Here is a 6,000-nt window from a genome sequence, read left to right on the forward strand (position 1 = left end):
AATGCACTACAGACAGTTTAAACATTATTATCTCATCTCTTAGTGCACAATACAGGAGCGGAGAGTCACTGAGAATATATTTAATGCTGTATACTGAAAGTCACGAAGAAAACCAAATGTAACCAACAAGCCAAAAACATGCTTAATATCCACAGTTTGCTCCTGGAGCTACTAAAGCTAGTGTAGCTAACAGGAAATGTGAGTAAACATGTTAAGCTCTTAAATCATCTCACATATTAGATTTCAGTAGATTTATGAGGGGTATTTTCCAAATTTCCATCTCTTTTATACTCATAATGCTACCTACACACTGGATCTCAGGAACAGTCTTTACTCTTTGGGAAAGCCTTTAGACTACATTTTGGAAAACTCCAATGTTGATGAACTGGATGGAGCTCCATCACTTCAGAGTAATGGAAATAAACCCAGTTCTTCCAGTCAAATTCAAGAGTTTCAATGCCGGACATTTGTAGGATCAAATCTTTGGGATTCACCCTGACCACAAACAGACTGAGCATTTTCTTTTAATTTCCTTGCAATTTTGCTTTTACAAATCAACAAATGGGTTTCTCCCATTTTCAGATTTTCAATATCATTCATTCACTATCAGGAATACACCCTGGAGGGGGCGCCAGTCCTTCACAGGGCAACACAGACACATTCACTCACACCTACGGACACTTTTTTTGAGTCGCCAATCCACCTACCAACGTGTGTTTTTGGACTGTGGGAGGAAACCGGAGCACCCGGAGGAAACCCAGGCAGACACAGGGAGAACACACCATACTCCTCACAGACAGTCACCCGGAGGAAACCCACACAGACACAGGGAGAACACACCACACTCCTCACAGACAGTCACCTGGAGGAAACCCACGCAGACACGGGGAAAACACACCACACTCCTCACAGACAGTCACCCGGAGGAAACCCACGCAGACACGGGGAGAACACACCACACTCCTCACAGACAGTCACCCGGAGGAAACCCACGCAGACACAGGGAGAACACACCATACTCCTCACAGACAGTCACCCGGAGGAAACCCACACAGACACAGGGAGAACACACCACACTCCTCACAGACAGTCACCTGGAGGAAACCCACGCAGACATGGGGAAAACACACCACACTCCTCACAGACAGTCACCCGGAGGAAACCCACGCAGACACGGGGAGAACACACCACACTCCTCACAGACAGTCACCCGGAGGAAACCCACGCAGACACGGGGAGAACACACCACACTCCTCACAGACAGTCACCCGGAGCGGGAATCGAACCCACAACCTCCAGGCCCCTGGAGCTGTGTGACTGCGACACTAACCTGCTGCGCCACCGTGCCGCCCTAATTTCAAATATCCCAAAACCAACTGAATATTGAATGTCCTGAACAAGGGCGTAGATCTGATCACAGCACTGGTAGGGACACGTAAAACACTTCCTTAGGGACCCAGCGCTCACTCAGGAAGAGAGCCACATGGCTCACGAGCTGAGGGTTAGCCACCCATGATGTAGTTCCACTTTTCTGCAACTCACTGGCTTGCGGCCTTATGAGCTATACAACTTAGCATTGTCCAGAGTGCCCAGTTCTATTGCACAACACACTTTTACATGAACTATTCCAACTGTGTTTGTACAGGTTAACACTGAATGAGTTAGACGTGTCTCATTAGAAGAGGTGTCTACAAAGATATATAGTGGATAGAGTGTAGACTTATCCATTTCGACTGTTAAATTTAAGGATTTCCCCTAGCTTTAGTTGATATATCTGTTTTATTTACTTTTTCAAATGGAAATTCCGTATTTAACGTGACCACAGAAAGCCGTTAGGCACACATTAGGGCTGTAGTTCAGCTGAAGCTGTGAAACGTCTCCTCATCATAGCCAAACAATGCATGGAAGTCTTTAACACCTAGAGGCGATTAAATCAAGCAGGATGTCTCGTTTGCACATCACTTTCATGAGCACTTTTACATAACGGCTGCATTCATCAAGTTTTAACACCTTGTTTTCCACTCGTTTTGTCCTCGGGAGGGAACGTTTGGAGAAAGATCTGCGCCAGGGAAGGTTTTAGAGTGGAAGATCATGCTCGACTGATTAAGACGAAGACGTTGATGAAGGCTGTACCTGAAATTGAGATTCGCTTGTTGCTAAAAAACAGACTTGTACTTGATTTTGTGCCAGGCTCAAAGAGAATGTGTAGAAACCTTTGAAGCTGTTACAGCAGTCCAAAAGATGCCTGAGCCCATCCTGACAAATGTATCCGGAGTGCATATGTGAAAGGGATATTAAAGCCAAGGGAGCTAAAATTACATAATCAATTATTTTCACTGCCGCTGTCTTAAATTTTTAGGTGCTGTCCGCCAAGTGTGAGGTCAGGCATTAGGTTAATGAAGTCACTAATGGTACATCAGAGTTTATACTTTGGGCTTTTCCCTTGCCTTGCTTCAAAAGAGAATGGACTAATCAAGATGGGCCTTTGAATTCTAATACTGTTTCATGAACAGTAGCAAGAAAAGAAGGAATGCATGTAGTTAGCAGAGGCATTGATAAATGATAATAAGAGTATTTTTAGCCTTATTAGGCCTCAGGCCAAAGTGCATGCTTGTATGTTGGCCCAAGCCAAGTCTGTTCTGGAGGTAGCCATTAGTTATGTGATTAGCTTTGGAAAACGTGCTCCACTTTGAAACATGCCTGTTGTGTTCAGAGTGGAAACAGAGGGATGGGGTCAAGCCGGAAATCCACCAAACAAAAGGAGATATTTGGACACCCTCAGATGCAGCGAATGATAATTTAGTAAACATTACATAACAGGGTAGTTTTGGTTCTTAATATGGCTTCCAGAGAAGTGTCCATTCTTGCGTATAATAACTCTCTGGTATTACATAATACTCAACAATTCATCTTCTTTGCCCATCAACTGACACCACACTTTTTTTTTGGATAATCCAATGCTGATGGCAACAAAGGACACCCTGTGCTTCACGCTAGCTAACATCTCTTTTGTAGCTTCACGTTCTCTTTTTCACATCTTGTGAATTGTTTGGTGATTGAACATTTCTGATTTTCAGATCAGGAAATGCTGCAGCGCACTGTGTTTATGGACGGATTATCACTACCTCATTAGTATGTGTGCAAGCTACACTTGACGGAGCATTTCTGAAAATAAATCTTAATTTGACCCAGCAGCCAAATCAGGGAGACTTCACAGATCGTGGCTTGCAATGAGCAGCTTAGCTTTTAATACCAACAAAAAATGAACAGAAATCAAGCTTAAAGAGGCAACACTTTCCCAACGATAACTTGCTTGGGCAGTTTCCTTGCACACAGATTGGTATTTGCAGGAACTCAGTTAATTGGCAAGAAAAATACAAATACATTATTATAATCATACACAAGATAAGATGTTAAATATACTATGCCAATCCGTTAGAGCTTAACATAGGGTCCACTCCACTCTCCTCCTACACACAGTTCCATTGTTTCAACCCTGCAGCTAGACCCTAAGGTTGCTGTGGCTGTTTATGTTCCCACCAGCAACCAGCTACCCTTAACAACTAAGGTTACTCATTGAACCTGTCACATGAGTATCTAAACCACCCACTGCATCACTATCACTATCTCTTCACTGGGGTCATCAGGTAGGCAACTCCACTCATCAGTGTTTCGCTGAATTAGCCCACGTCCCCTTCAGAAGGCTCAACAGTGAAGTCTGGCGTCCCAGACCCACCCCTCTCCAAACCAGCTTTACAGTCCTGCCTTACCCTTAAACAGCGTTTCTCAAAATGTGGGGCGTGCCCCCCTAGTGGAGCGTGTAGGTATTGCAGGTGGGGCGCAAAGAATCTGCGCATGTCTTTAATAATGAACCTGTTTTTATTAATGCCTTTCAGTTTTGCCTATATAAGCATATAAAGCTTACTCAGTAAAAAAGCACCCACTCACAATAGATTCATTAATAACCCTTAAATATAATAAAAGAACACTAGATAGGAGATCAGAAAAATGTAGCTTGCCTGGAACCAAAATATGCTTTTTTTCGCAAACTTTTATTTTGAAAATGCGCCAGTGATTAACGTGTTTTGGCAGCGAGTCTGAGAAGGGTCTTATTTAAAGGCTAAGCACCACTTAATGGACCTCCACGCCGCGGTAAAACACCGTTATGACCGACTGTTATGACAGTATCTAGCTAAATAACCAACATTATTCATGACAATAGCCTAGCAATAAGCTAAACTCAAATGTAGAGGTACCGTTATTCTTGTAAATGTGATTGAAGTCGAACTCGAATTCCTCCGACACTATAAACCTCCGTAATGCAGCTACGTAGCCGAGTATAATCTGAGACACCGAGTTTAGCGAGTCAAGCTAACGTTAACTAACACCAACTAAAACAGGCGAAGTGAGTGTCCTTACCCTGTTTACCTCCATGTTACAGAGGCTCTTGAACACCTTTCGTTGGTGTCCTTACATGCCCATATTGTTGGAAAAGTGCCAGTGAAATGAGCTACAGATAACGGAGTGAGCGGAGGGTCCTTTCCAAAGTGCCCGTTTAAAGTGGACAGATTTAGTCCGTTTTCTGGATATTTTGGGATCTTTGGGCCATTTGTTCACAGATGTCCCACTGTACATTGAATGATTGCAGCCAAAAACAACACACCTTTTCCTCATTTTGCATTAAATTAAGTGCAGCTTCTAGAGTGTTGTCCACCATCTACGTCACAGGCAAGACGCCTATTAGAGTTTCCCAACACCGTTGGGGGGGCAACGGTGTTTTAAACCTTCTTCCTTCAATTAGTAAGAAATAACATGTTTTCTGACTCTCAATAAACACAAGTTAGGAACTCAAACTCCACTGTATTTATTTGTTTGACACTTTCATAGAGCTGCTGCTTAGCCTTTAAGCCTTCATTAAGGCGCCTGTTCAAATATAAAGTTGTTCCAATCATCAGCTTCACTGGCCTCCTAGTCACTGTCAGAGTCTGGTTTATAAAGTTAGTTTTTACCAGCTCTGGGCTTGAAGTCAGTGACGAGAGCACAACAGATAACAACGACGGATAATTACAGTTATGAAAGCAGCTTGTATATAAGTATTAGGGCAATAGAGGAGGATCTGAGAGTTAGTTAACATTAATACTAGCTGTGTTCAGGTTGTGAGAAAGCGCTCTACACATGCAGCAAGTTAACGTTAGTCTCTGGCCATGTCCCAAACTGCATACAGCTGCTATGAAAATACATATATAGCTACCACTCTTAGCAGTGCTCTCTGTAGTGTAGTATGTAAAGTTCCATAGTGTGTTGTTTGGGACACAGCGTCTCTAACGTTAATGTTAATCAAATGCAAATGTATTTTACTGCCTTATCTACATAGAAAACATTCATTTATTATTTGTGGTGGGTCCAGAGCCTACCTGGAATCATTGGGCGCAAGGCGGGAATACACCCTGGAGGGGGCGCCAGTCCTTCACAGGGCAACACACACACTCACACCTACGGGAGGAAACCGGAGCACCCGGAGGAAACCCACACAGACACAGGGAGAACACACCACACTCCTCACAGACAGTCACCCGGAGGAAACCCACGCAGACACAGGGAGAACGCACCACACTCCTCACAGACAGTCACCCGGAGGAAACCCACGCAGACACAGGGAGAACACACCACACTCCTCACAGACAGTCACCCGGAGGAAACCCACGCAGACACAGGGAGAACACACCACACTCCTCACAGACAGTCACCCGGAGGAAACCCACGCAGACACAGGGAGAACACACCACACTCCTCACAGACAGTCACCCGGAGGAAACCCACGCAGACACAGGGAGAACGCACCACACTCCTCACAGACAGTCACCCGGAGTGGGAATCGAACCCACAACCTCCAGGTCCTTGGAGCTGTGTGACTGCGACACTACCTGCTGCGCCACTGTGCCGCCCACATAGGAATAGCTATAGGGACGGGTGGGGCAAAGAAATTCCCCTTGGTCTGAG

This window comes from Hoplias malabaricus, chromosome Y (genome assembly GCF_029633855.1).
Source record: "Hoplias malabaricus isolate fHopMal1 chromosome Y, fHopMal1.hap1, whole genome shotgun sequence".
Taxonomy (NCBI): Eukaryota; Metazoa; Chordata; class Actinopteri; order Characiformes; family Erythrinidae; genus Hoplias; species Hoplias malabaricus.